The following is a 10115-nucleotide window of genomic DNA, read 5'->3' on the forward strand; positions in this document are numbered from 1 at the left end:
CAGCTTCATGATTGCACCAAGAAACTTGGCAGTTTGCTCTTCAGTAACATCCTCATTCTCTTCAGAAGAGGAATACTCATCAGAGCTCATGAAGGGCATAAGGAGGTTCAATGGAATCTCTATGGTCTCCAGATGAGCCTCAGAGTCCTTTGGTTCCTCAGAGGGAAGCTCCTTATTGATCACTGGACGTCCCAGGAGGTATTCCTCCTTGGGATTCACATCCTCCACTCCCCTAGTAGGTTCGGCCATGGTGCTTATGTCAATGGCCTTGCACTCTCCTTTTGGGTTCTCTTCTGTATTGCTTGGGAGAGTACTGAGAGGGATTTCAGTGATCCTTTTACTCAGCTGGCCCACTTGTGCTTCCAAATTTCTAATGGAAGACCTTGTTTCATTCATGAAACTTACAGTGGCGTTAGATAGATCAGAGACTAAGTTTGCTAAATTAGAAGTATTTTGTTCAGAGTTCTCTGTCTGTTGCTGAGTGGATGATGGAAAGGGTTTATTATTGTTAAACCTGTTTCTTCCACCATTATTAAAGCTTTGTTGAGGCTTTTGATCCTTCCATGAGAAATTTGGATGATTTCTCCATGATGAGTTATAGGTGTTTCCATAAGGTTCACCTAAGTAATTCACCTCTACTATTGCAGGGTTCTCAGGATCATAAGCTTCTTCTTCATAAGAAGCCTCTTGAGTACTGTTGGATGCAGCTTGCATTCCATTCAGACTCTGAGAGATCATATTGACTTGCTGAGTCAATATTTTATTCTGAGCCAATATGGCATTCAGAGTATCAACTTCAAGAACTCCCTTCTTCATAGGCGTCCCATTACTCACAGGATTCCTTTCAGAAGTGTACATGAACTGGTTATTAGCAACCATGTCAATGAGTTCTTAAGCTTTTGCAGGCGTTTTCTTTAGGTGAATGGATCCACCTGCAGAAGTGTCCAGTGACATCTTTGATAGCTCAGATAAACCATCATAGAATATATCCAGGATGGTCCATTCTGAAAGCATGTCAGAAGGACACTTTTTGGTCAACTGTTTGTATCTTTCCCAAGCTTCATAGAGGGATTCACCTTCTTTCTGTTTGAAGGTTTGAACATCAGCTCTAAGCTTGCTCAGCTTTTGAGGAGGAAAGTACTTGGCTAAGAAAGCCGTGACCAGCTTATCCCAAGAGTTCAGGCTGTCTTTGGGTTGAGAATCCAACCATAATCTAGCTCTGTCTCTTACAGCAAAAGGGAAAAGCATGAGCCTGTAGACTTCAGGATCTACTCCATTAGTCTTAACAGTATCACATATCTGCAAGAATTCAGTTAAGAACTGAAAAGGATCTTCAGATGGAAGTCCATGAAACTTGCAGTTCTGCTGCATCAGAGAAACTCATTGAGGTTTCAGCTCAAAGTTGTTTGCTCCAATGGCAGGAATGGAGATGCTTCTTCCATGTAAATTGGAATTAGGTGCAGTGAAGTCACCAAGCATCTTCCTTACATTATTATTATTTTCGGCTGCCATCTCCTTCTCCTGTTCAAAAATTTCTGAAAGGTTATCTCTGGATTGTTGTATTTTAGCTTCTCTTAATTTTTTCTTCAGATTCCTTTCAGGTTCTGGATCTGCTTCCACAAGAATGTTCTTATCCTTACTCCTGCTCATATGACAAAGAAGAAGGCACAGAAAAATAATAATAATAATAGAGATCCTTTATACCACAGTATAGGGATCCCTGTGTGAGTAGAAGAAGAGGGGGAGACAAAGAATGTAATATAATGGAAGAAACACAACTGTGAGGATGGCAGAGATGTGAGATGAGATGTTAGGATATGAATGAATAAATAGAATGAGATGGGAGAGGGAGAATTTTTGAAAATATTTTTTTTTGAAAAAGAGTTAGTGATTTTCGAAAATGGTTTTTGAAAAATGTTAGTAATTTTCGAAAATTTTTAAAATCAAAAATAAAAAATAAGAATAATTAGTTAATTAAAAAGAAATTTTTGAAAAAGAGGGAAGATATTTTCGAAAATTAGAGAGAGAGTTAGTTAGGTAGTTTTGAAAAAGTTAAGAAACAAACAAAAAGTTAGTTAGTTAGTTGAAACAAATTTTGAAAAGATAAGAAGTTAGGAAGTTAGAAAAGATATTTTGAAAAGATATTTTTGAAAAAGATAAGATAAGAAGATATTTTAGAAACTAATTTTGAAAAAGATTTGATTTTTAAAATCTCAATTAATGACTTGATTCATAAGAAATCACAAGATATGATTCTAGAACTTAAAGTTTGAATCTTTCTTAACAAGCAAGTAACAAACTTCAAATTTTTGAATCAAAACATTAATTGATTATGTCATTTTCGAAAATTTGATATAAAAATAAGAAAAAGATTTTTGAAAAAATATTTTTGGAATTTTCGAAAATAACTAAGAATTTTGAAAAAGATTTGATTTTTGAAAAAGATTTTGAAAAAGATAAGATTTTCAAATTGAAAATTTGATTTGACTCATAAGAAACAACTTGATTTTAAAAATTTTTGAAAAAGTCAAATCAAATTTTCGAATTTGATGAGAGAAAAAGGGAAAGATATTTTTTTGATTTTTGAATTTTTATGATGCAAAGGAAAAACAAGAAAAATGATGCAATGCATGAAATTTTTAGATCAAAACAATGAATGCATGCATGAATGATATGAGTGTCAAGATGAACATCAAGAACACTTTGAATGTCAAGATGAACATCAAGAACATATTTTTGAAAAATTTTTGATGCAAAGAAAACATGTAAGACACCAAACTTAGAATTCTTTAATGCTTAGGAACTAAGAATTCAAGAATGCATATGATAAACATGAAAAGACACAAAACAAAAAATCATCAAGATCAAACAAGAAGACTTACCAAGAACAACTTGAAGATCATGAAGAACACTATGAATGCATGAAATTTTCGAAAAAAATGCAGGATGCATATACAATTGACACCAAACTTATAACATGACTCAAGACTCAAGACTTAAACAAGACACAGAAAAATATTTTTGATTTTTATGATTTTCTAATTTTTTTGGATTTTTTTCGAAAATTTATTGAAAAGGGAAAATCAGGATTCCAAAATTTTTTATATGAATTCCAGGAATCTTGCATTCTTAGTCTAAAGCTTCAGTCCAGGAATTAGACATGGCTCACTAGCCAGCCAAGCTTTCAAAGAAAGCTCCAGTCCAAAACACTAGACATGGCCAATGGCCAGCCAAGCTTCAGCATTTAACACCAGAGTATATTGCTCTTGATAACAAATTGATGCTCATCATTTATCAAGTATGTAACTTACCTCTGATGGTTTGGAAGCCTCAGTCCAAAAGAATTTAGACATGGCTTTACAGCCAGCCAGGCTTCACATGCTTCATGAAACACTAGAATTCATTCTTAAAAATCTTGAATAAAATTTTTGAAAACATTTTTATTTTTTTTTTCGAAAACAGATGAGAGATTTTTGAAAATATTTTTGAAAGATTTTTTTGAAAACAAAATGAAAAGAAAATTACCTAATCTGAGCAACAAGATGAACCGTCAGTTGTCCAAACTCAAACAATCCCCGGTAACGGCGCCAAAAACTTGGTGCACGAAGTTGTGATGTCCAGGCTCAAACAATCCCTGGCAACGTGAGCAACTTGGTACGCGCAATCGTGATTACACTTTAATTATGTAAAATTCATGGCTCTTTCTTTCCCTGGCAATGGCGCCAAGAACATGGTGCCAATACCATGGTTCACAACTTCAATACAACTAACCAGCAAGTGCACTGGGTCGTCCAAGTAATACCTTACGTGAGTAAGGGTCGAATCCCACGGAGATTGTTGGTATGAAGCAAGCTATGGTCACCTTGCAAATCTCAGTCAGGCAGATATAAATTGATAATGGTGTTTTCGAATGATAATTAATAGAATAGGGATAGAGGTACTTATGTAAATCATTGGTAGGAATTTCAGATAAGCGAATGGAGATGCTTTTCGTTCCTCTGAACCCCTGCTTTCCTGCTATCTTCATCCAATCAGTCTTACTCCTTTCCATGGCTGGCTTTATGCAAGGGCATCACCGTTGTCAGTGGCTACATCCCCTCCTCTCAGTGAAAAATATGCTCACATGCTCTGTCACAGCACGGCTAATCATCTGTCAGTTCTCGATCATGCTGGAATAGGATTCACCCTCCTTTTGCGTCTGTCACTAACGCCCAGCACTCGCGAGTTTTAAGCTCGTCACAGTCATTCAATCATTGAATCCTACTCGGAATACCACAGACAAGGTTTAGACCTTCCGGATTCTCTTGAATGCCGCTATCATTCTAGCTTACGCCACGAAGATTCTGGTTGGGAGATCTAAGAGATATTCATTCTAGCTTATTTCATGTAGAACGGAAGTGTTTGTCAGGCACGTGTTCATAGGGGAGAATGGTGATGAGCGTCACACATAATCATCACCTTCATCACGTTCTTGGGTGCGAATGGATATATTAGAAGCGAAATAAGATGAATTGAATAGAAAACAGTAGTACTTTGCATTAATCTTTAAGGAACAGCAGAGCTCCACACCTTAATCTATGGAGTGTAGAAACTCTACCGTTGAAAATACATAAGTGAAAGGTCCAGGCATGGCCGAGAGGCCAGCCCCCATGGTCTAAGAACTATGCGTTCAGAGATGGTATACAACTGATCAAAGATACCTAATACAATAGTAAAAGGTCCTATTTATAATAAACTAGCTACTAGGGTTTACATGAGTAAGTAATTGATGCATAAATCCACTTCCTGGGCCCACTTGGTGTGTGTTTGGGCTGAGCCTGAGTATTGCACGTGTAGAGGTCCTTCTTGGAGTTGAACGCCAGCTTTTGTGCCAGTTTGGGCGTTCAACTCTGGTTTTGGCTCCTTTTCTGGCGCTGGACGCCAGATTTGGGTAGAAAGCTGGCATTGAACGCCAGTTTACATCGTCTATTCTTGGCCAAAGTATGGACTATTATATATTGCTGGAAATCCATGGATGACTACTTTCCAACGCAATTAGAAGCACGCCATTTCGAGTTCTGTAGCTCCAGAAAATCCACTTTGAGTGCAGGGAGGTCAGAATCCAACAGCATCAGCAGTCCTTCTTCAACCTCTAAATCTGATTTCTGCTCAAGTCCCTCAATTTCAGCCAGAAAATACCTAAAATCACAGAAAAACACACAAACTCATAGTAAAGTCCAGAAATATGAATTTAACATAAAAACTAATGAAAACATCCCTAAAAGTAACTAGATCCTACTAAAAACATACTAAAAACAATGCCAAAAAGCGTATAAATTATCCGCTCATCACAACACCAAACTTAAATTGTTGCTTGTCCCCAAGCAACTGAAAATCAAATAGGATAAAAAGAAGAGAATATATTATAAATTCCAAACTATCAATGAAACATAGCTCCAATCATATGAGCGGGACTTATAGCTTTTTGCCTCTTGAATAGTTTTGGCATCTCACTTTATCCATTGAGGTTCAGAATGATTGGCATCTATAGGAACTTCAGATTTCGAATAGTGTTATTGACTCTCCTAGTTCAGTATGATGATTCTTGAACACAGCTTCTTTATGAGTCTTGGCCGTGGCCCTAAGCACTTTGTTTTCTAGTATTACCACCGGATACATAAATGCCACAGACATATAATTTGGGTGAACCTTTTCAGATTGTGACTCAGCTTTGCTAAAGTCCCCAATTAGAGGTGTCCAGGGTTCTTAAGCACACTCTTTTTTTGCTTTGGACCTTGACTTTAACCGCTCAGTCTCAAGTTTTCACTTGACACCTACACACCACAAGCACATGGTTAGGGACAGCTTGGTTTAGCCGCTTAGACCAGGATTTTATTCCTTTTTGGCCCTCCTATCCACTGATGCTCAAAGCCTTGGGATCCTTTTTATTGCTCTTGCCTCTTGGTTTTAAGAGATTTTGGTTTTTTCTGCTTGCTTTTTTTTTTCTTTCTATATTTTTTTTTCGCCTAAATTTTTTTTCTGCAAGCTTTGTTCTTTGCTGCTTTTTCTTGCTTCAAGAATTATTTTTATGATTTTTCAGATTATCAAATAACATGTCTCCTAGTCATCATTCTTTCAAGAGCCAACATATTTAACATTCTTAAACAACAACTTCAAAAGACATATGCACTGTTCAAGCATACATTCAGAAAACAAGAAACATTGTCACCACATCAATATAATTAAACTAAGTTCAAGGATAAATTCGAAACTCATGTACTTCTTGTTCTTTTGAATTAAAATATTTTTCATTTAAGAGAGGTGATGGATTCATAGGACATTTATAACTTTAAGACAAAGTTACTAACTACTAATGATCATGTAATGAAGACACAAACATAGATAAGCACATAACATAGAAAACGAAAAATAGAAGAATTAAGAACAAGGAATGAATCCACCTTAGTGATGGTGGCGTTTCCTTCTTGAGGAACCAATGATGTCCTTGAGCTCTTCTATGTCTCTTCCTTGTCTTTGTTGCTCCTCCCTCATTGCTTTTTGATCTTCTCTTATTTCATGAAGCATGATGGAGTGCTCTTGATGTTCCACCCTTAGTTGTCCCATATTGGAACTCTATTCTCCTAGGGAGGTGTTGATTTGAGGCATCTCCGGGATCTCATGGAAATGAGCTTCTTGCGCCTCTTGAGCTCCATGATTGGGCTCTCTTGCTTGCTCCATCTTTTTCTTAGTGATGGGCTTGTCCTCTTTAATGAGGATATCTCCCTCTATGTCAATCCCAGCCGAATTGCATAGGTGGCAAATGAGGTGAGGAAAGGCTAACCTTGCCATAGTGGAGGACTTGTCAGCCACCTTGTAGAGTTCTTGAGATATAATCTCATGAACTTCCACCTCTTCTCCAATCATGATGCTATGGATCATGATGGCCCGGTCTATGGTAACTTCAGACCGGTTGCTAGTGGGAATGATTGAGCATTGAATGAACTCTAACCATCCTCTAGCTACAGGCTTGAGGTCCAATCTTCTTAGTTGAACCGGCTTGCCTTTGGAGTCAATCTTCCATTGAGCTCCTTCCACGCATATGTCCATAAGGACTTGGTCCAACCTTTGATTAAAGTTGACCCTTCTAGTGTAGGGGCGTTCATCTCCTTGCATCATGGGCAAGTTAAACGCCAACCTCACATTTTCCGGACTAAAATCTAAGTATTTCCCCCGAACCATTGTAACATAGTTCTTTGGATCCGGGTTCTTACTTTGATCATGGTTCTTGGTGATCCATGCATTAGCATAGAACTCTTGAACCATTAGGATGCCGACTTGTTGGATGGGATTTGTTAGAACTTCGCAACCTCTTCTTTGAATTTCATGTCGGATCTCCGGATACTCATTTCTTTTGAGTTTGAAAGGGACCTCGGGGATCACCTTTTTCTTGGCCACAACATCATAGAAGTGCTCTTGATGGGCTTTGGAGATGAACCTTTCCATCTCCCATGACTCGGATGTGGAAGCTTTTATCTTCCCTTTCCCTCTTCTAGAGGATTCTCCGGTCTTAGATGCCATCAATGGTAATGGAAAAACAAAAAGCTTATGCTTTTACCACACCAAACTTAGAATATTGCTCGTCCTCGAGCAATAAACAAAAGAATAGAAGAAGAAGAAGAAGAAATATGGAGAGGGAGAGGGAGATGTGGTTTCGGCCAAGAGGAGTGTAGAGGGGTGTGTTGTGTGAATTTGAAGAAGAATGGAGGGCTTTATATAGGGTAGGGAGGTGGGGTATTGGTTCAGCCATATGGGTGGGTTTGGGTGGGAAATTGGTTTTGAATTTTGAAGGTAGGTGGAGTTTATGAGGTAGGTTTATTGGGAAGAGTGGGTGGATGTGAGTGGTGAAGGTTTAGTGGGGAAGAGAGATTGAGGTGATTGGTGAGGGGTTTTTAGGGAAGAGTGTTTAAGGGGTTGTGTGAAAGAGAGTGGTGAGAAGAAGTGAGTGGAGGTAGGTGGGGATCCTGTGGGGTCCACAGATCCTGAGGTGTTCAAGGATTTACATCCCTGCACCCATTAGGCATGTAAAAATGCCTTTGTACCCAACTCTGGGCGTTCAGCGCCAGGTTGGTGGCCATTTTGGGCATTCAGCACCCATTTGTGTGCCATTTCTGGCGTTGAACGCCAGAACCATGCCTGTTCTGGCGTTCAGCGCCCAGAAGCTGCCCATTTTGGGCGTTCAGTGCCAGAACCATGCTCTGTTCTGGCGCTGAACGCCAGACAGATGCTCCTCCAGGGTGTGATTTTTCTTCTGATGTTTTTTATTCTGTTTTCAATTTTTATATTTATTTTGTGACTCCACATGATCATGAACCTACAAAGACATATAACTAAGAAGAATATAGTTAGATAAATAAAGATTGGGTTGCCTCTCAACACGCGCTTCTTTAATGTCAATAGCTTGACAGTGGGCTCTCATGGAGCCTCACAGATGTTCAGAGCTTTGTTTGAGACTCTCCAACACCAAACTTAGAGTTTGGTTGTGGCCTCCCAACACCAAACTTAGAGTTTGACTGTGGGGGCTTGGGTTGACTCTGCTTTGAGAGAAGCTTTTCATGCTTCCTCTCCATGGTTGCAGAGGGAGATCCTTGAGTTTTAAACACAAGGGAGTCCTCATTCCATTGAAGGACTAGTTCACCTCTGTCAACATCAATCACAGCTCTTGCTGTGGCCATGAAAGGTCTTCCTAGGATGATGGATTCATCCTCTTCCTTTCCAATATCCAGGACTATGAAATCAGCAGGGATGTAAAGGCCTTCAACCTTTACTAACATGTCCTCTACTTGTCCATAAGCCTGTTTTCTTGAACTGTCTGCCATCTCTAATGAGATTTTAGCAGCTTGCACCCCATAGATTCCCAGTTTCTCTATTACATAGAGGGGCATGAGGTTTATTCCTGAACCAAGGTCACACAGAGGCTTAAAGATCATGGTGCCTATGGTGCAGGGTATTATGAACTTTCCAGGATCCTGTCTCTTCTGAGGCAATGTCAGTTGATCCAGATCACTTAGTTCATTGATGAACAAGGGAGGTTCAACTTCCCAAGTATCAATGCCAAATAATTTGGCATTCAGCTTCATGATTGCACCAAGAAACTTGGCAGTTTGCTCTTCAGTAACATCCTCATTCTCTTCAGAAGAGGAATACTCATCAGAGCTCATGAAGGGCATAAGGAGGTTCAATGGAATCTCTATGGTCTCCAGATGAGCCTCAGAGTCCTTAGGTTCCTCAGAGGGAAGCTCCTTATTGATCACTGGACGTCCCAGGAGGTCTTCCTCCTTGGGATTCACGTCCTCCACTCCCCTAGTATGTTCGGCCATGGTGCTTATGTCAATGGCCTTGCACTCTCCTTTTGGGTTCTCTTCTGTATTGCTTGGGAGAGTACTGGGAGGGATTTCAGTGATCCTTTTACTCAGCTGGCCCACTTGTGCTTCCAAATTTCTAATGGAAGACCTTGTTTCATTCATGAAACTTACAGTGGCCTTAGATAGATCAGAGACTAAGTTTGCTAAATTAGAAGTATTTTGTTCAGAGTTCTCTGTCTGTTGCTGAGTGGATGATGGAAAGGGTTTATTATTGTTAAACCTGTTTCTTCCACCATTATTAAAGCCTTGTTGAGGATTTTGATCCTTCCATGAGAAATTTGGATGATTTCTCCATGATGAGTTATAGGTGTTTCCATAAGGTTCACCTAAGTAATTCACCTCTGCTATTGCAGGGTTCTCAGGATCATAAGCTTCTTCTTCATAAGAAGCCTCTTGAGTACTGTTGGATGCAGCTTGCATTCCATTCAGACTCTGAGAGATCATATTGACTTGCTGAGTCAATATTTTATTCTGAGCCAATATGGCATTCAGAGTATCAACTTCAAGAACTCCCTTCTTCATAGGCGTCCCATTACTCACAGGATTCCTTTCAGAAGTGTACATGAACTGGTTATTAGCAACCATGTCAATGAGTTCTTGAGCTTCTGCAGGCGTTTTCTTTAGGTGAATGGATCCACCTGCAGAAGTGTCCAGTGACATCTTTGATAGCTCAGATAAACCATCATAGAATATATCTAGGATGGTCCATTCTGA

At 39.1% G+C, this 10115-nt stretch overlaps 1 non-coding gene across 1 annotated transcript; it reads left to right on the forward strand.

The window, feature by feature from the left end:
• Positions 1-1008: 1008 nt before the first annotated feature.
• On the forward strand, positions 1009-1116 carry LOC112768836 (small nucleolar RNA R71). The gene has a single exon (XR_003186220.1). It is a non-coding gene; the product is annotated as a small nucleolar RNA R71 (small nucleolar RNA).
• Positions 1117-10115: the final 8999 nt, after the last annotated feature.

Source organism: Arachis hypogaea, chromosome 17, assembly GCF_003086295.3.
Source record: "Arachis hypogaea cultivar Tifrunner chromosome 17, arahy.Tifrunner.gnm2.J5K5, whole genome shotgun sequence".
Classification (NCBI taxonomy): domain Eukaryota; kingdom Viridiplantae; phylum Streptophyta; class Magnoliopsida; order Fabales; family Fabaceae; genus Arachis; species Arachis hypogaea.